This window comes from Pseudophryne corroboree, chromosome 9 (assembly GCF_028390025.1).
Source record: "Pseudophryne corroboree isolate aPseCor3 chromosome 9, aPseCor3.hap2, whole genome shotgun sequence".
NCBI classification, from domain to species: domain Eukaryota; kingdom Metazoa; phylum Chordata; class Amphibia; order Anura; family Myobatrachidae; genus Pseudophryne; species Pseudophryne corroboree.
The window spans coordinates 363843497-363865698 of record NC_086452.1 but is presented as its reverse complement, the minus strand read 5'-3'; positions in this window follow the sequence as shown (position 1 = coordinate 363865698).

Below are 22202 nucleotides of genomic sequence, written 5' to 3'. Positions count from 1 at the left end.
CGATGGGTCTGGGGCTTAGGGAATTTCTCATTTGCCACAAAAACGGTTGAAGTTCCTGTTTGAAAATCATGCTCCGAAATCAACTTCTATCACCTCAGTGATACATTTTGGGATGGTAACTAAAGTTTAAAGCAGAAATAGGGGCACTTTTGGAATTTTAATTTTTGACCAAAATCGATGGGTCTGGGGCTTAGGGAATTTCTCATTTGCCACAAAAACGGTTGAATTTCCTGTTTGAAAATCATGCTCCGAAATCAACTTCTGTCGTGGTGATAAATTTTGGGTTGGTCACTAAAATTTAAAGCAGAAATTGGGTCACTTTTGGAATTTTCATTTTTGGCCAAAGTTGATGGGTTCGGTTTTAGGGAATTTCTCATACACCACAAAAACAGTTGAAGTTCCTGTTTGAAAATCATGCTCTGAAATCAACTTCTGTCACCTCAGTGATACATTTTAGGATGGTAACTAAAGTTTAAAGCAACAATTGGGGCACTTTTGGAATTTTTGCTTTTGACCAAAATTGATGGGTCCGGGGCTTAGGGAATTTCTCATGCCATAAAAACGGTTGAAGTTCCTGTTTGAAAATCATGCTTCGAAATCAACTTCTGTCACCTCAGTTATACATTTTGGGATGCTAACTAAAGTTTAAAGCAGAAATTTGGGCCCTTTTGGAATTTTCATTTTTGACCAAAATCGATAGGTTCGGGGCTTAGGGAATTTCTCATGCCACAAAAACTGCTGTAGTTCCTGTTTGAAAATCATGCTCCGAAATCAACTTCTGTCACCTCAGTGATACATTTTGGGATGGTAACTAAAGTTTAAAGCAGAAATTGGGGCACTTTTGGAATTTTCATTTTTGACCAAAATCGATGGCTCCGGGGCTTAGGGAATTTCTCATACGCCACAAAAACGGTTGAAGTTCTTGTTTGAAAAATCATGCTCCGAAATCAACTTCTGTCACCTCAGTGATACATTTTGGGATGGTAACTAAAGTTTAAAGCAACAATTGGGGCACTTTTGGAATTTTTGCTTTTGACCAAAATTGATGGGTCCGGGGCTTAGGGAATTTCTCATATGCCATAATAACGGTTGAATTTCCTGTTTGAAAATCATGCTCCGAAATCAACTTCTGTCACCTCAGTGATACATTTTGGAATGCTAACTAAAGTTTAAAGCAGAAATTTGGGCACTTTTGGAATTTTCATTTTTGACCAAAATCGATAGGTTCGGGGCTTAGGGAATTTCTCATGCCACAAAAACTGCTGAAGTTCCTGTTTGAAAATCATGCTCCGAAATCAACTTCTGTCACCTCAGTGATAAATTTTGGGATGGTAACTAAAGTTTAAAGCAGATATTGGGGCACTTTTGGAATTTTCATTTTTGACCAAAACCGATGGCTCCGGGGCTTAGGGAATTTCTCATACGCCACAAAAACGGTTGAAGTTCTTGTTTGAAAAATCATGCTCCGAAATCAACTTCTGTCACCTCAGTGATACATTTTGGGATGGTAACTAAAGTTTAAAGCAACAATTGGGGCACTTTTGGAATTTTTGCTTTTGACCAAAATTGATGGGTCCGGGGCTTAGGGAATTTCTCATATGCCATAATAACGGTTGAATTTCCTGTTTGAAAATCATGCTCCGAAATCAACTTCTGTCACCTCAGTGATACATTTTGGAATGGTCACTAAAGTTTAAAGCAGAAATTGGGGCACTTTTGGAATTTTCATTTTTGGCCAAAGTCGATGGGTTCGGGTTTAGGGAATTTCTCATACACCACAAAAATGGTTGAAGTTCCTGTTTGAAAATCATGCTCTGAAATCAACTTCTGTCACCTCAGTGATACATTTTGGGATGGTAACTTAAGTTAAAAGCAAAAATTGGGGCACTTTTGGAATTTTCATTTTTGACCAAAACTGATGGGTCCGGGGCTTAGGGAGTTTCTCATACGCCACAAAAACGGTTGAAGTTCCTGTTTGAAAATCATGCTACAAAATCAACTTCTGTTACCTCAGTGATACATTTTGGGATGTTCACTAAAGTTTAAAGCAGAAATTGGGGCACTTTTGGAATTTTAATTTTTGACCAAAATAGATGGGTCTGGGGCTTAGGGAATTTCTCATTTGCCACAAAAACGGTTGAAGTTCCTGTTTGAAAATCATGCTCTGAAATCAACTTCTGTCACCTCAGTTATACATTTTGGGATGGTCTCTAAAGTTGAAAGCAGAAATTGAGGCACTTTTGGAATTTTCATTTTTGACCAAAATCAATGGGTCCGGGGCTTAGGGAATTTCTCATACACCACAAAAACGGTTGAAGTTCCTGTTTGAAAATCATGCTCTGAAATCAACTTCTGTCACCTCAGTGATACATTTTGGGATGGTAACTTAAGTTAAAAGCAAAAATTGGGGCACTTTTTTGGAATTTTCATTTTTGACCAAAATCGAAGGGTCCGGGGCTTAGGGAGTTTCTCATACGGCACAAAAATGGTTGAAGTTCTTGTTTGAAAAATCATGCTCCGAAATCAACTTCTGTCACCTCAGTGATACATTTTGGGATGGTAACTAAAGTTTAAAGCAACAATTGGGGCACTTTTGGAATTTTTGCTTTTGACCAAAATTGATGGGTCCGGGGCTTAGGGAATTTCTCATATGCCATAATAACGGTTGAATTTCCTGTTTGAAAATCATGCTCTGAAATCAACTTCTGTCACCTCAGTGATACATTTTGGGATGGTCACTAAAGTTTAATGCAGAAATTGGGACACTTTTAGAATTTTCATTTTTGGCCAAAATCGATGGGACCGACTTTAGTGAATTTCTCATATGGCACAAAAACGGTTGAAGTTCCTGTTTGAAAATCATGCTCTGAAATCAACTTCTGTCACCTCAGTTATACATTTTGGGATGGTAACTAAAGTTGAAAGCAGAAATTGAGGCACTTTTGGAATTTTCATTTTTGACCAAAATCGATGGGTCCGGGGCTTAGAGAATTTCTCATATGCCACAAAAACGGTTGAATTTCCTGTTTGAAAATCATGCTACGAAATCAACTTCTGTCACCTCAGTGATACATTTTGGGATGGTCACTAAAGTTAAAAGCAGAAATTGGGGCACTTTTTGAATTTTAATTTTTGACCAAAATCGATGGGTCCGCGGCTTAGGGAACTTCTCATATGCCAAATAAATGGTTGAAGTTCCTGTTTGAAAATCATGCTCCGAAATAAACTTCTGTCACCTCAGTGATACATTTTGGAATGGTCACCAAAGTTTAAAGCAGATATTGGGGCACTTTTGGAATTTTCATTTTTGTCCAAAATTGATGCGTCCGAGTTTAGGGAATTTCTTATGCCACAAAAACGGTTGAAGTTCATGTTTGAAAATCATGCTCCGAAATCAACTTCTGTCACCTCAATGATACATTTTGGAATGGTAACTAAAGTTTAAAACAGAAATTGGAGCACTTTTGGAATTTTCATTTTTGACCAAAATCGATGGGTCCGGGGCTTAGGGAATTTCTAAAGCCACAAAAACAGTTGAAGTTCCTGTTTGAAAATCATGCTCCGAAATCAACTTCTGTCACCTCAGTGATACATTATGGGATGGTAACTAAAGTTTAAAGCAGAAATAGGGGCACTTTTGGAATTTTAATTTTTGACCAAAATCGATGGGTCTGGGGCTTAGGGAATTTCTCATTTGCCACAAAAACGGTTGAAGTTCCTGTTTGAAAATCATGCTCCGAAATCAACTTCTATCACCTCAGTGATACATTTTGGGATGGTAACTAAAGTTTAAAGCAGAAATAGGGGCACTTTTGGAATTTTAATTTTTGACCAAAATCGATGGGTCTGGGGCTTAGGGAATTTCTCATTTGCCACAAAAACGGTTGAAGTTCCTGTTTGAAAATCATGCTCCGAAATCAACTTCTGTCGTGGTGATACATTTTGGGTTGGTCACTAAAATTTAAAGCAGAAATTGGGGCACTTTTGGAATTTTCATTTTTGGCCAAAGTTGATGGGTTCGGTTTTAGGGAATTTCTCATACACCACAAAAACTGTTGAAGTTCCTGTTTGAAAATCATGCTCTGAAATCAACTTCTGTCACCTCAGTGATACATTTTAGGATGGTAACTAAAGTTTAAAGCAACAATTGGGGCACTTTTGGAATTTTTGCTTTTGACCAAAATTGATGGGTCCGGGGCTTAGGGAATTTCTCATGCCATAAAAACGGTTGAAGTTCCTGTTTGAAAATCATGCTTCGAAATCAACTTCTATCACCTCAGTTATACATTTTGGGATGCTAACTAAAGTTTAAAGCAGAAATTTGGGCACTTTTGGAATTTTCATTTTTGACCAAAATCGATTGGTTCGGGGCTTAGGGAATTTCTCATGCCACAAAAACTGCTGAAGTTCCTGTTTGAAAATCATGCTCCGAAATCAACTTCTGTCACCTCAGTGATACATTTTGGGATGGTAACTAAAGTTTAAAGCAGAAATTGGGGCACTTTTGGAATTTTCATTTTTGACCAAAATCGATGGCTCCGGGGCTTAGGGAATTTCTCATACGCCACAAAAACGGTTGAAGTTCTTGTTTGAAAAATCATGCTCCGAAATCAACTTCTGTCACCTCAGTGATACATTTTGGGATGGTAACTAAAGTTTAAAGCAACAATTGGGGCACTTTTGGAATTTTTGCTTTTGACCAAAATTGATGGGTCCGGGGCTTAGGGAATTTCTCATATGCCATAATAACGGTTGAATTTCCTGTTTGAAAATCATGCTCCGAAATCAACTTCTGTCACCTCAGTGATACATTTTGGAATGGTCACTAAAGTTTAAAGCAGATATTGGGGCACTTTTGGAATTTTCATTTTTGACCAAAATCGATGGGTCCGGGGCTTAGGGAGTTTCTCATATGCCACAAAAACGGTTGAAGTTCCTGTTTGAAAATCATGCTACGAAATCAACTTCTGTCACCTCAGTGATACATTTTGGGATGGTAACTAGTTTAAAGCAGAAATTGGGGCACTTTTGGAATTTTCATTTTTGGCCAAAGTCGATGGGTTCGGGTTTAGGGAATTTCTCATACACCACAAAAATGGTTGAAGTTCCTGTTTGAAAATCATGCTCTGAAATCAACTTCTGTCACCTCAGTGATACATTTTGGGATGGTAACTTAAGTTAAAAGCAAAAATTGGGGCACTTTTGGAATTTTCATTTTTGACCAAAACTGATGGGTTCGGGGCTTAGGGAGTTTCTCATACGCCACAAAAATGGTATAAGTTCCTGTTTGAAAATCATGCTACAAAATCAACTTCTGTCACCTCAGTGATACATTTTGGGATGTTCACTAAAGTTTAAAGCAGAAATTGGGGCACTTTTGGAATTTTCATTTTTGACCAAAATCGATGGGTCCGGGGCTTAGGGAATTTCTCATACGCCACAAAAACGGTTGAAGTTCTTGTTTGAAAAATCATGCTCCGAAATCAACTTCTGTCACCTCAGTGATACATTTTGGGATGGTAATTAAAGTTTAAAGCAACAATTGGGGCACTTTTGGAATTTTTGCTTTTGACCAAAATTGATGGGTCCGGGGCTTAGGGAATTTCTCATATGCCACAAAAACGGTTGAATTTCCTGTTTGAAAATCATGCTCCGAAATCAACTTCTGTCACCTCAGTGATACATTTTGGGATGGTCACTAAAGTTTAAAGCAGAAATTGGGGCACTTTTGGAATTTTAATTTTTGACCAAAATAGATGGGTCTGGGGCTTAGGGAATTTCTCATTTGCCACAAAAACGGTTGAAGTTCCTGTTTGAAAATCATGCTCTGAAATCAACTTCTGTCACCTCAGTGATACATTTTGGGATGTTCACTAAAGTTTAAAGCAGAAATTGGGGCACTTTTGGAATTTTCATTTTTGACCAAAATCGATGGGTCCGGGGCTTAGGGAATTTCTCATACGCCACAAAAACGGTTGAAGTTCCTGTTTGAAAATCATGCTCCGAAATCAACTTCTGTCACCTCAGTGATACATTTTGGGATGGTCACTAAAGTTTAATGCAGAAATTGGGACACTTTTAGAATTTTCATTTTTGGCCAAAATCGATGGGACCGACTTTAGTGAATTTCTCATATGGCACAAAAACGGTTGAAGTTCCTGTTTGAAAATCATGCTCTGAAATCAACTTCTGTCACCTCAGTTATACATTTTGGGATGGTAACTAAAGTTGAAAGCAGAAATTGAGGCACTTTTGGAATTTTCATTTTTGACCAAAATCGATGGGTCCGGGGCTTAGAGAATTTCTCATATGCCACAAAAACGGTTGAATTTCCTGTTTGAAAATCATGCTACGAAATCAACTTCTGTCACCTCAGTGATACATTTTGGGATGGTCACTAAAGTTAAAAGCAGAAATTGGGGCACTTTTTGAATTTTAATTTTTGACCAAAATCGATGGGTCCGCGGCTTAGGGAACTTCTCATATGCCAAATAAATGGTTGAAGTTCCTGTTTGAAAATCATGCTCCGAAATAAACTTCTGTCACCTCAGTGATACATTTTGGAATGGTCACCAAAGTTTAAAGCAGATATTGGGGCACTTTTGGAATTTTCATTTTTGTCCAAAATTGATGCGTCCGAGTTTAGGGAATTTCTTATGCCACAAAAACGGTTGAAGTTCATGTTTGAAAATCATGCTCCGAAATCAACTTCTGTCACCTCAATGATACATTTTGGAATGGTAACTAAAGTTTAAAACAGAAATTGGAGCACTTTTGGAATTTTCATTTTTGACCAAAATCGATGGGTCCGGGGCTTAGGGAATTTCTAAAGCCACAAAAACAGTTGAAGTTCCTGTTTGAAAATCATGCTCCGAAATCAACTTCTGTCACCTCAGTGATACATTATGGGATGGTAACTAAAGTTTAAAGCAGAAATAGGGGCACTTTTGGAATTTTAATTTTTGACCAAAATCGATGGGTCTGGGGCTTAGGGAATTTCTCATTTGCCACAAAAACGGTTGAAGTTCCTGTTTGAAAATCATGCTCCGAAATCAACTTCTATCACCTCAGTGATACATTTTGGGATGGTAACTAAAGTTTAAAGCAGAAATAGGGGCACTTTTGGAATTTTAATTTTTGACCAAAATCGATGGGTCTGGGGCTTAGGGAATTTCTCATTTGCCACAAAAACGGTTGAAGTTCCTGTTTGAAAATCATGCTCCGAAATCAACTTCTGTCGTGGTGATACATTTTGGGTTGGTCACTAAAATTTAAAGCAGAAATTGGGGCACTTTTGGAATTTTCATTTTTGGCCAAAGTTGATGGGTTCGGTTTTAGGGAATTTCTCATACACCACAAAAACTGTTGAAGTTCCTGTTTGAAAATCATGCTCTGAAATCAACTTCTGTCACCTCAGTGATACATTTTAGGATGGTAACTAAAGTTTAAAGCAACAATTGGGGCACTTTTGGAATTTTTGCTTTTGACCAAAATTGATGGGTCCGGGGCTTAGGGAATTTCTCATGCCATAAAAACGGTTGAAGTTCCTGTTTGAAAATCATGCTTCGAAATCAACTTCTATCACCTCAGTTATACATTTTGGGATGCTAACTAAAGTTTAAAGCAGAAATTTGGGCACTTTTGGAATTTTCATTTTTGACCAAAATCGATTGGTTCGGGGCTTAGGGAATTTCTCATGCCACAAAAACTGCTGAAGTTCCTGTTTGAAAATCATGCTCCGAAATCAACTTCTGTCACCTCAGTGATACATTTTGGGATGGTAACTAAAGTTTAAAGCAGAAATTGGGGCACTTTTGGAATTTTCATTTTTGACCAAAATCGATGGCTCCGGGGCTTAGGGAATTTCTCATACGCCACAAAAACGGTTGAAGTTCTTGTTTGAAAAATCATGCTCCGAAATCAACTTCTGTCACCTCAGTGATACATTTTGGGATGGTAACTAAAGTTTAAAGCAACAATTGGGGCACTTTTGGAATTTTTGCTTTTGACCAAAATTGATGGGTCCGGGGCTTAGGGAATTTCTCATATGCCATAATAACGGTTGAATTTCCTGTTTGAAAATCATGCTCCGAAATCAACTTCTGTCACCTCAGTGATACATTTTGGAATGGTCACTAAAGTTTAAAGCAGATATTGGGGCACTTTTGGAATTTTCATTTTTGACCAAAATCGATGGGTCCGGGGCTTAGGGAGTTTCTCATATGCCACAAAAACGGTTGAAGTTCCTGTTTGAAAATCATGCTACGAAATCAACTTCTGTCACCTCAGTGATACATTTTGGGATGGTAACTAGTTTAAAGCAGAAATTGGGGCACTTTTGGAATTTTCATTTTTGGCCAAAGTCGATGGGTTCGGGTTTAGGGAATTTCTCATACACCACAAAAATGGTTGAAGTTCCTGTTTGAAAATCATGCTCTGAAATCAACTTCTGTCACCTCAGTGATACATTTTGGGATGGTAACTTAAGTTAAAAGCAAAAATTGGGGCACTTTTGGAATTTTCATTTTTGACCAAAACTGATGGGTTCGGGGCTTAGGGAGTTTCTCATACGCCACAAAAATGGTATAAGTTCCTGTTTGAAAATCATGCTACAAAATCAACTTCTGTCACCTCAGTGATACATTTTGGGATGTTCACTAAAGTTTAAAGCAGAAATTGGGGCACTTTTGGAATTTTCATTTTTGACCAAAATCGATGGGTCCGGGGCTTAGGGAATTTCTCATACGCCACAAAAACGGTTGAAGTTCTTGTTTGAAAAATCATGCTCCGAAATCAACTTCTGTCACCTCAGTGATACATTTTGGGATGGTAATTAAAGTTTAAAGCAACAATTGGGGCACTTTTGGAATTTTTGCTTTTGACCAAAATTGATGGGTCCGGGGCTTAGGGAATTTCTCATATGCCACAAAAACGGTTGAATTTCCTGTTTGAAAATCATGCTCCGAAATCAACTTCTGTCACCTCAGTGATACATTTTGGGATGGTCACTAAAGTTTAAAGCAGAAATTGGGGCACTTTTGGAATTTTAATTTTTGACCAAAATAGATGGGTCTGGGGCTTAGGGAATTTCTCATTTGCCACAAAAACGGTTGAAGTTCCTGTTTGAAAATCATGCTCTGAAATCAACTTCTGTCACCTCAGTGATACATTTTGGGATGTTCACTAAAGTTTAAAGCAGAAATTGGGGCACTTTTGGAATTTTCATTTTTGACCAAAATCGATGGGTCCGGGGCTTAGGGAATTTCTCATACGCCACAAAAACGGTTGAAGTTCCTGTTTGAAAATCATGCTCCGAAATCAACTTCTGTCACCTCAGTGATACATTTTGGGATGGTCACTAAAGTTTAATGCAGAAATTGGGACACTTTTAGAATTTTCATTTTTGGCCAAAATCGATGGGACCGACTTTAGTGAATTTCTCATATGGCACAAAAACGGTTGAAGTTCCTGTTTGAAAATCATGCTCTGAAATCAACTTCTGTCACCTCAGTTATACATTTTGGGATGGTAACTAAAGTTGAAAGCAGAAATTGAGGCACTTTTGGAATTTTCATTTTTGACCAAAATCGATGGGTCCGGGGCTTAGAGAATTTCTCATATGCCACAAAAACGGTTGAATTTCCTGTTTGAAAATCATGCTACGAAATCAACTTCTGTCACCTCAGTGATACATTTTGGGATGGTCACTAAAGTTAAAAGCAGAAATTGGGGCACTTTTTGAATTTTAATTTTTGACCAAAATCGATGGGTCCGCGGCTTAGGGAACTTCTCATATGCCAAATAAATGGTTGAAGTTCCTGTTTGAAAATCATGCTCCGAAATAAACTTCTGTCACCTCAGTGATACATTTTGGAATGGTCACCAAAGTTTAAAGCAGATATTGGGGCACTTTTGGAATTTTCATTTTTGTCCAAAATTGATGCGTCCGAGTTTAGGGAATTTCTTATGCCACAAAAACGGTTGAAGTTCATGTTTGAAAATCATGCTCCGAAATCAACTTCTGTCACCTCAATGATACATTTTGGAATGGTAACTAAAGTTTAAAACAGAAATTGGAGCACTTTTGGAATTTTCATTTTTGACCAAAATCGATGGGTCCGGGGCTTAGGGAATTTCTAAAGCCACAAAAACAGTTGAAGTTCCTGTTTGAAAATCATGCTCCGAAATCAACTTCTGTCACCTCAGTGATACATTATGGGATGGTAACTAAAGTTTAAAGCAGAAATAGGGGCACTTTTGGAATTTTAATTTTTGACCAAAATCGATGGGTCTGGGGCTTAGGGAATTTCTCATTTGCCACAAAAACGGTTGAAGTTCCTGTTTGAAAATCATGCTCCGAAATCAACTTCTATCACCTCAGTGATACATTTTGGGATGGTAACTAAAGTTTAAAGCAGAAATAGGGGCACTTTTGGAATTTTAATTTTTGACCAAAATCGATGGGTCTGGGGCTTAGGGAATTTCTCATTTGCCACAAAAACGGTTGAAGTTCCTGTTTGAAAATCATGCTCCGAAATCAACTTCTGTCGTGGTGATACATTTTGGGTTGGTCACTAAAATTTAAAGCAGAAATTGGGGCACTTTTGGAATTTTCATTTTTGGCCAAAGTTGATGGGTTCGGTTTTAGGGAATTTCTCATACACCACAAAAACTGTTGAAGTTCCTGTTTGAAAATCATGCTCTGAAATCAACTTCTGTCACCTCAGTGATACATTTTAGGATGGTAACTAAAGTTTAAAGCAACAATTGGGGCACTTTTGGAATTTTTGCTTTTGACCAAAATTGATGGGTCCGGGGCTTAGGGAATTTCTCATGCCATAAAAACGGTTGAAGTTCCTGTTTGAAAATCATGCTTCGAAATCAACTTCTGTCACCTCAGTTATACATTTTGGGATGCTAACTAAAGTTTAAAGCAGAAATTTGGGCACTTTTGGAATTTTCATTTTTGACCAAAATCGATTGGTTTGGGGCTTAGGGAATTTCTCATGCCACAAAAACTGCTGAAGTTCCTGTTTGAAAATCATGCTCCGAAATCAACTTCTGTCACCTCAGTGATACATTTTGGGATGGTAACTAAAGTTTAAAGCAGAAATTGGGGCACTTTTGGAATTTTCATTTTTGACCAAAATCGATGGCTCCGGGGCTTAGGGAATTTCTCATACGCCACAAAAACGGTTGAAGTTCTTGTTTGAAAAATCATGCTCCGAAATCAACTTCTGTCACCTCAGTGATACATTTTGGGATGGTAACTAAAGTTTAAAGCAACAATTGGGGCACTTTTGGAATTTTTGCTTTTGACCAAAATTGATGGGTCCGGGGCTTAGGGAATTTCTCATATGCCATAATAAGGGTTGAATTTCCTGTTTGAAAATCATGCTCCGAAATCAACTTCTGTCACCTCAGTGATACATTTTGGAATGGTCACTAAAGTTTAAAGCAGATATTGGGGCACTTTTGGAATTTTCATTTTTGGCCAAAATTGATGCGTCTGAGTTTAGGGAATTTCTTATGCCACAAAGACGGATGAAGTTCATGTTTGAAAATCATGCTCCGAAATCAACTTCTGTCACCTCAGTGATACATTTTGTAATGGTAACTAAAGTTTAAAGCAGAAATTGGGGCACTTTTGGAATTTTCATTTTTGGCCAAAGTCGATGGGTTCGGGTTTAGGGAATTTCTCATACACCACAAAAATGGTTGAAGTTCCTGTTTGAAAATCATGCTCTGAAATCAACTTCTGTCACCTCAGTGATACATTTTGGGATGGTAACTTAAGTTAAAAGCAAAAATTGGGGCACTTTTGGAATTTTCATTTTTGACCAAAACGGATGGGTCCGGGGCTTAGGGAGTTTCTCATACGCCACAAAAACGGTTGAAGTTCCTGTTTGAAAATCATGCTACAAAATCAACTTCTGTTACCTCAGTGATACATTTTGGGATGTTCACTAAAGTTTAAAGCAGAAATTGGGGCACTTTTGGAATTTTAATTTTTGACCAAAATAGATGGGTCTGGGGCTTAGGGAATTTCTCATTTGCCACAAAAACGGTTGAAGTTCCTGTTTGAAAATCATGCTCTGAAATCAACTTCTGTCACCTCAGTTATACATTTTGGGATGGTAACTAAAGTTGAAAGCAGAAATTGAGGCACTTTTGGAATTTTCATTTTTGACCAAAATCGATGGGTCCGGGGCTTAGGGAATTTCTCATACACCACAAAAACGGTTGAAGTTCCTGTTTGAAAATCATGCTCTGAAATCAACTTCTGTCACCTCAGTGATACATTTTGGGATGGTAACTTAAGTTAAAAGCAAAAATTGGGGCACTTTTTTGGAATTTTCATTTTTGACCAAAATCGATGGGTCCGGGGCTTAGGGAGTTTCTCATACGGCACAAAAACGGTTGAAGTTCCTGTTTGAAAATCATGCTACAAAATCAACTTCTGTCACCTCAGTGATACAATTTGGGATGGTAACTAAAGTTTAAAGCAGAAATTGGGGCACTTTTGGAATTTTAATTTTTGAACAAAATCGATGGGTCCGGGGCTTAGGGAATTTCTCATTTGCCACAAAAATGGTTGAAGTTCCTGTTTGAAAATCATGCTCTGAAATCAACTTCTGTCACCTCAGTGATACATTTTGGGATGGTCACTAAAGTTTAATGCAGAAATTGGGACACTTTTAGAATTTTCATTTTTGGCCAAAATCGATGGGACCGACTTTAGTGAATTTCTCATACGGCACAAAATCGGTTGAAGTTCCTGTTTGAAAATCATGCTCTAAAATCAACTTCTGTCACCTCAGTTATACATTTTGGGATGGTAACTAAAGTTGAAAGCAGAAATTGAGGCACTTTTGGAATTTTCATTTTTGACCAAAATCGATGGGTCCGGGGCTTAGGGAATTTCTCATATGCCACAAAAATGGTTGAATTTCCTGTTTGAAAATCATGCTACGAAATCAACTTGTCACCTCAGTGATACATTTTGGGATATTAACTAAAGTTTAAAGCAGAAATTGGGGCACTTTTGGAATTTTCATTTTTGGCCAAAGTCGATGGGTTTGGGTTTAGGGAATTTCTCACAAACCACAAAAACGGTTGAAGTTCCTGTTTGAAAATCATGCTCTGAAATCAACTTCTGTCACCTCAGTGATACATTTTGGGATGGTGACTTAAGTTAAAAGCAAAAATTGGGGCACTTTTGGAATTTTCATTTTTGACCAAAATCGATGGGTCCGGGGCTTAGGGAGTTTCTCATATGCCACAAAAACGGTTGAAGTTCCTGTTTGAAAATCATGCTACAAAATCAACTTCTGTCACCTCAGTGATACATTTTGGGATGTTCACTAAAGTTTAAAGCAGAAATTGGGGCACTTTTGGAATTTTCATTTTTGACCAAAATCGATGGGTCCGGGGCTTAGGGAATTTCTCATACGCCACAAAAACGGTTGAAGTTCTTGTTTGAAAAATCATGCTCCGAAATCAACTTCTGTCACCTCAGTGATACATTTTGGGATGGTAACTAAAGTTTAAAGCAACAATTGGGGCACTTTTGGAATTTTTGCTTTTGACCAAAATTGATGGGTCCGGGGCTTAGGGAATTTCTCATATGCCATAATAACGGTTGAATTTCCTGTTTGAAAATCATGCTCTGAAATCAACTTCTGTCACCTCAGTGATACATTTTGGGATGGTCACTAAAGTTTAATGCAGAAATTGGGACACTTTTAGAATTTTCATTTTTGGCCAAAATCGATGGGACCGACTTTAGTGAATTTCTCATATGGCACAAAAACGGTTGAAGTTCCTGTTTGAAAATCATGCTCTGAAATCAACTTCTGTCACCTCAGTTATACATTTTGGGATGGTAACTAAAGTTGAAAGCAGAAATTGAGGCACTTTTGGAATTTTCATTTTTGACCAAAATCGATGGGTCCGCGGCTTAGGGAACTTCTCATATGCCAAATAAATGGTTGAAGTTCCTGTTTGAAAATCATGCTCCGAAATAAACTTCTGTCACCTCAGTGATACATTTTGGAATGGTCACCAAAGTTTAAAGCAGATATTGGGGCACTTTTGGAATTTTCATTTTTGTCCAAAATTGATGTGTCCGAGTTTAGGGAATTTCTTATGCCACAAAAACGGTTGAAGTTCATGTTTGAAAATCATGCTCCGAAATCAACTTCTGTCACCTCAATGATACATTTTGGAATGGTAACTAAAGTTTAAAACAGAAATTGGAGCACTTTTGGAATTTTCATTTTTGACCAAAATCGATGGGTCCGGGGCTTAGGGAATTTCTAAAGCCACAAAAACAGTTGAAGTTCCTGTTTGAAAATCATGCTCCCAAATCAACTTCTGTCACCTCAGTGATACATTATGGGATGGTAACTAAAGTTTAAAGCAGAAATAGGGGCACTTTTGGAATTTTAATTTTTGACCAAAATCGATGGGTCTGGGGCTTAGGGAATTTCTCATTTGCCACAAAAACGGTTGAAGTTCCTGTTTGAAAATCATGCTCCGAAATCAACTTCTATCACCTCAGTGATACATTTTGGGATGGTAACTAAAGTTTAAAGCAGAAATAGGGGCACTTTTGGAATTTTAATTTTTGACCAAAATCGATGGGTCTGGGGCTTAGGGAATTTCTCATTTGCCACAAAAACGGTTGAAGTTCCTGTTTGAAAATCATGCTCCGAAATCAACTTCTGTCGTGGTGATACATTTTGGGTTGGTCACTAAAATTTAAAGCAGAAATTGGGGCACTTTTGGAATTTTCATTTTTGGCCAAAGTTGATGGGTTCGGTTTTAGGGAATTTCTCATACACCACAAAAACTGTTGAAGTTCCTGTTTGAAAATCATGCTCTGAAATCAACTTCTGTCACCTCAGTAAAACATTTTAGGATGGTAACTAAAGTTTAAAGCAACAATTGGGGCACTTTTGGAATTTTTGCTTTTGACCAAAATTGATGGGTCCGGGGCTTAGGGAATTTCTCATGCCATAAAAACGGTTGAAGTTCCTGTTTGAAAATCATGCTTCGAAATCAACTTCTGTCACCTCAGTTATACATATTGGGATGCTAACTAAAGTTTAAAGCAGAAATTTGGGCACTTTTGGAATTTTCATTTTTGACCAAAATCGATAGGTTCGGGGCTTAGGGAATTTCTCATGCCACAAAAACTGCTGAAGTTCCTGTTTGAAAATCATGCTCCGAAATCAACTTCTGTCACCTCAGTGATACATTTTGGGATGGTAACTAAAGTTTAAAGCAGAAATTGGGGCACTTTTGGAATTTTCATTTTTGACCAAAATCGATGGCTCCGGGGCTTAGGGAATTTCTCATACGCCACAAAAACGGTTGAAGTTCTTGTTTGAAAAATCATGCTCCGAAATCAACTTCTGTCACCTCAGTGATACATTTTGGGATGGTAACTAAAGTTTAAAGCAACAATTGGGGCACTTTTGGAATTTTTGCTTTTGACCAAAATTGATGGGTCCGGGGCTTAGGGAATTTCTCATATGCCATAATAACGGTTGAATTTCCTGTTTGAAAATCATGCTCCGAAATCAACTTCTGTCACCTCAGTGATACATTTTGGAATGGTCACTAAAGTTTAAAGCAGATATTGGGGCACTTTTGGAATTTTCATTTTTGACCAAAATCGATGGGTCCGGGGCTTAGGGAGTTTCTCATATGCCACAAAAACGGTTGAAGTTCCTGTTTGAAAATCATGCTACGAAATCAAATTCTGTCACCTCAGTGATACATTTTGGGATGGTAACTAAAGTTTAAAGCAGAAATTGGGGCACTTTTGGAATTTTCATTTTTGGCCAAAGTCGATGGGTTCGGGTTTAGGGAATTTCTCATACACCACAAAAATGGTTGAAGTTCCTGTTTGAAAATCATGCTCTGAAATCAACTTCTGTCACCTCAGTGATACATTTTGTTATGGTAACTTAAGTTAAAAGCAAAAATTGGGGCACTTTTGGAATTTTCATTTTTGACCAAAACTGATGGGTTCGGGGCTTAGGGAGTTTCTCATACGCCACAAAAATGGTATAAGTTCCTGTTTGAAAATCATGCTACAAAATCAACTTCTGTCACCTCAGTGATACATTTTGGGATGTTCACTAAAGTTTAAAGCAGAAATTGGGGCACTTTTGGAATTTTCATTTTTGACCAAAATCGATGGGTCCGGGGCTTAGGGAATTTCTCATACGCCACAAAAACGGTTGAAGTTCTTGTTTGAAAAATCATGCTCCGAAATCAACTTCTGTCACCTCAGTGATACATTTTGGGATGGTAATTAAAGTTTAAAGCAACAATTGGGGCACTTTTGGAATTTTTGCTTTTGACCAAAATTGATGGGTCCGGGGCTTAGGGAATTTCTCATATGCCACAAAAACGGTTGAATTTCCTGTTTGAAAATCATGCTCCGAAATCAACTTCTGTCACCTCAGTGATACATTTTGGGATGGTCACTAAAGTTTAAAGCAGAAATTGGGGCACTTTTGGAATTTTAATTTTTGACCAAAATAGATGGGTCTGGGGCTTAGGGAATTTCTCATTTGCCACAAAAACGGTTGAAGTTCCTGTTTGAAAATCATGCTCTGAAATCAACTTCTGTCACCTCAGTGATACATTTTGGGATGTTCACTAAAGTTTAAAGCAGAAATTGGGGCACTTTTGGAATTTTCATTTTTGACCAAAATCGATGGGTCCGGGGCTTAGGGAATTTCTCATACGCCACAAAAACGGTTCAAGTTCTTGTTTGAAAAATCATGCTCCGAAATCAACTTCTGTCACCTCAGTGATACATTTTGGGATGGTAACTAAAGTTTAAAGCAACAATTGGGGCACTTTTGGAATTTTTGCTTTTGACCAAAATTGATGGGTCCGGGGCTTAGGGAATTTCTCATATGCCATAATAACGGTTGAATTTCCTGTTTGAAAATCATGCTCTGAAATCAACTTCTGTCACCTCAGTGATACATTTTGGGATGGTCACTAAAGTTTAATGCAGAAATTGGGACACTTTTAGAATTTTCATTTTTGGCCAAAATCGATGGGACCGACTTTAGTGAATTTCTCATATGGCACAAAAACGGTTGAAGTTCCTGTTTGAAAATCATGCTCTGAAATCAACTTCTGTCACCTCAGTTATACATTTTGGGATGGTAACTAAAGTTGAAAGCAGAAATTGAGGCACTTTTGGAATTTTCATTTTTGACCAAAATCGATGGGTCCGGGGCTTAGGGAATTTCTCATATGCCACAAAAACGGTTGAATTTCCTGTTTGAAAATCATGCTACGAAATCAACTTCTGTCACCTCAGTGATACATTTTGGGATGGTCACTAAAGTTAAAAGCAGAAATTGGGGCACTTTTTGAATTTTAATTTTTGACCAAAATCGATGGGTCCGCGGCTTAGGGAACTTCTCATATGCCAAATAAATGGTTGAAGTTCCTGTTTGAAAATCATGCTCCGAAATAAACTTCTGTCACCTCAGTGATACATTTTGGAAAGGTCACCAAAGTTTAAAGCAGATATTGGGGCACTTTTGGAATTTTCATTTTTGTCCAAAATTGATGCGTCCGAGTTTAGGGAATTTCTTATGCCACAAAAACGGTTGAAGTTCATGTTTGAAAATCATGCTCCGAAATCAACTTCTGTCACCTCAATGATACATTTTGGAATGGTAACTAAAGTTTAAAACAGAAATTGGAGCACTTTTGGAATTTTCATTTTTGACCAAAATCGATGGGTCCGGGGCTTAGGGAATTTCTAAAGCCACAAAAACAGTTGAAGTTCCTGTTTGAAAATCATGCTCCGAAATCAACTTCTGTCACCTCAGTGATACATTATGGGATGGTAACTAAAGTTTAAAGCAGAAATAGGGGCACTTTTGGAATTTTAATTTTTGACCAAAATCGATGGGTCTGGGGCTTAGGGAATTTCTCATTTGCCACAAAAACGGTTGAAGTTCCTGTTTGAAAATCATGCTCCGAAATCAACTTCTATCACCTCAGTGATACATTTTGGGATGGTAACTAAAGTTTAAAGCAGAAATAGGGGCACTTTTGGAATTTTAATTTTTGACCAAAATCGATGGGTCTGGGGCTTAGGGAATTTCTCATTTGCCACAAAAACGGTTGAAGTTCCTGTTTGAAAATCATGCTCCGAAATCAACTTCTGTCGTGGAGATACATTTTGGGTTGGTCACTAAAATTTAAAGCAGAAATTGGGGCACTTTTGGAATTTTCATTTTTGGCCAAAGTTGATGGGTTCGGTTTTAGGGAATTTCTCATACACCACAAAAACTGTTGAAGTTCCTGTTTGAAAATCATGCTCTGAAATCAACTTCTGTCACCTCAGTGATACATTTTAGGATGGTAACTAAAGTTTAAAGCAACAATTGGGGCACTTTTGGAATTTTTGCTTTTGACCAAAATTGATGGGTCCGGGGCTTAGGGAATTTCTCATGCCATAAAAACGGTTGAAGTTCCTGTTTGAAAATCATGCTTCGAAATCAACTTCTATCACCTCAGTTATACATTTTGGGATGCTAACTAAAGTTTAAAGCAGAAATTTGGGCACTTTTGGAATTTTCATTTTTGACCAAAATCGATTGGTTCGGGGCTTAGGGAATTTCTCATGCCACAAAAACTGCTGAAGTTCCTGTTTGAAAATCATGCTCCGAAATCAACTTCTGTCACCTCAGTGATACATTTTGGGATGGTAACTAAAGTTTAAAGCAGAAATTGGGGCACTTTTGGAATTTTCATTTTTGACCAAAATCGATGGCTCCGGGGCTTAGGGAATTTCTCATACGCCACAAAAACGGTTGAAGTTCTTGTTTGAAAAATCATGCTCCGAAATCAACTTCTGTCACCTCAGTGATACATTTTGGGATGGTAACTAAAGTTTAAAGCAACAATTGGGGCACTTTTGGAATTTTTGCTTTTGACCAAAATTGATGGGTCCGGGGCTTAGGGAATTTCTCATATGCCATAATAACGGTTGAATTTCCTGTTTGAAAATCATGCTCCGAAATCAACTTCTGTCACCTCAGTGATACATTTTGGAATGGTCACTAAAGTTTAAAGCAGATATTGGGGCACTTTTGGAATTTTCATTTTTGACCAAAATCGATGGGTCCGGGGCTTAGGGAGTTTCTCATATGCCACAAAAACGGTTGAAGTTCCTGTTTGAAAATCATGCTACGAAATCAACTTCTGTCACCTCAGTGATACATTTTGGGATGGTAACTAGTTTAAAGCAGAAATTGGGGCACTTTTGGAATTTTCATTTTTGGCCAAAGTCGATGGGTTCGGGTTTAGGGAATTTCTCATACACCACAAAAATGGTTGAAGTTCCTGTTTGAAAATCATGCTCTGAAATCAACTTCTGTCACCTCAGTGATACATTTTGGGATGGTAACTTAAGTTAAAAGCAAAAATTGGGGCACTTTTGGAATTTTCATTTTTGACCAAAACTGATGGGTTCGGGGCTTAGGGAGTTTCTCATACGCCACAAAAATGGTATAAGTTCCTGTTTGAAAATCATGCTACAAAATCAACTTCTGTCACCTCAGTGATACATTTTGGGATGTTCACTAAAGTTTAAAGCAGAAATTGGGGCACTTTTGGAATTTTCATTTTTGACCAAAATCGATGGGTCCGGGGCTTAGGGAATTTCTCATACGCCACAAAAACGGTTGAAGTTCTTGTTTGAAAAATCATGCTCCGAAATCAACTTCTGTCACCTCAGTGATACATTTTGGGATGGTAATTAAAGTTTAAAGCAACAATTGGGGCACTTTTGGAATTTTTGCTTTTGACCAAAATTGATGGGTCCGGGGCTTAGGGAATTTCTCATATGCCACAAAAACGGTTGAATTTCCTGTTTGAAAATCATGCTCCGAAATCAACTTCTGTCACCTCAGTGATACATTTTGGGATGGTCACTAAAGTTTAAAGCAGAAATTGGGGCACTTTTGGAATTTTAATTTTTGACCAAAATAGATGGGTCTGGGGCTTAGGGAATTTCTCATTTGCCACAAAAACGGTTGAAGTTCCTGTTTGAAAATCATGCTCTGAAATCAACTTCTGTCACCTCAGTGATACATTTTGGGATGTTCACTAAAGTTTAAAGCAGAAATTGGGGCACTTTTGGAATTTTCATTTTTGACCAAAATCGATGGGTCCGGGGCTTAGGGAATTTCTCATACGCCACAAAAACGGTTGAAGTTCCTGTTTGAAAATCATGCTCCGAAATCAACTTCTGTCACCTCAGTGATACATTTTGGGATGGTCACTAAAGTTTAATGCAGAAATTGGGACACTTTTAGAATTTTCATTTTTGGCCAAAATCGATGGGACCGACTTTAGTGAATTTCTCATATGGCACAAAAACGGTTGAAGTTCCTGTTTGAAAATCATGCTCTGAAATCAACTTCTGTCACCTCAGTTATACATTTTGGGATGGTAACTAAAGTTGAAAGCAGAAATTGAGGCACTTTTGGAATTTTCATTTTTGACCAAAATCGATGGGTCCGGGGCTTAGAGAATTTCTCATATGCCACAAAAACGGTTGAATTTCCTGTTTGAAAATCATGCTACGAAATCAACTTCTGTCACCTCAGTGATACATTTTGGGATGGTCACTAAAGTTAAAAGCAGAAATTGGGGCACTTTTTGAATTTTAATTTTTGACCAAAATCGATGGGTCCGCGGCTTAGGGAACTTCTCATATGCCAAATAAATGGTTGAAGTTCCTGTTTGAAAATCATGCTCCGAAATAAACTTCTGTCACCTCAGTGATACATTTTGGAATGGTCACCAAAGTTTAAAGCAGATATTGGGGCACTTTTGGAATTTTCATTTTTGTCCAAAATTGATGCGTCCGAGTTTAGGGAATTTCTTATGCCACAAAAACGGTTGAAGTTCATGTTTGAAAATCATGCTCCGAAATCAACTTCTGTCACCTCAATGATACATTTTGGAATGGTAACTAAAGTTTAAAACAGAAATTGGAGCACTTTTGGAATTTTCATTTTTGACCAAAATCGATGGGTCCGGGGCTTAGGGAATTTCTAAAGCCACAAAAACAGTTGAAGTTCCTGTTTGAAAATCATGCTCCGAAATCAACTTCTGTCACCTCAGTGATACATTATGGGATGGTAACTAAAGTTTAAAGCAGAAATAGGGGCACTTTTGGAATTTTAATTTTTGACCAAAATCGATGGGTCTGGGGCTTAGGGAATTTCTCATTTGCCACAAAAACGGTTGAAGTTCCTGTTTGAAAATCATGCTCCGAAATCAACTTCTATCACCTCAGTGATACATTTTGGGATGGTAACTAAAGTTTAAAGCAGAAATAGGGGCACTTTTGGAATTTTAATTTTTGACCAAAATCGATGGGTCTGGGGCTTAGGGAATTTCTCATTTGCCACAAAAACGGTTGAAGTTCCTGTTTGAAAATCATGCTCCGAAATCAACTTCTGTCGTGGTGATACATTTTGGGTTGGTCACTAAAATTTAAAGCAGAAATTGGGGCACTTTTGGAATTTTCATTTTTGGCCAAAGTTGATGGGTTCGGTTTTAGGGAATTTCTCATACACCACAAAAACTGTTGAAGTTCCTGTTTGAAAATCATGCTCTGAAATCAACTTCTGTCACCTCAGTGATACATTTTAGGATGGTAACTAAAGTTTAAAGCAACAATTGGGGCACTTTTGGAATTTTTGCTTTTGACCAAAATTGATGGGTCCGGGGCTTAGGGAATTTCTCATGCCATAAAAACGGTTGAAGTTCCTGTTTGAAAATCATGCTTCGAAATCAACTTCTGTCACCTCAGTTATACATTTTGGGATGCTAACTAAAGTTTAAAGCAGAAATTTGGGCACTTTTGGAATTTTCATTTTTGACCAAAATCGATTGGTTTGGGGCTTAGGGAATTTCTCATGCCACAAAAACTGCTGAAGTTCCTGTTTGAAAATCATGCTCCGAAATCAACTTCTGTCACCTCAGTGATACATTTTGGGATGGTAACTAAAGTTTAAAGCAGAAATTGGGGCACTTTTGGAATTTTCATTTTTGACCAAAATCGATGGCTCCGGGGCTTAGGGAATTTCTCATACGCCACAAAAACGGTTGAAGTTCTTGTTTGAAAAATCATG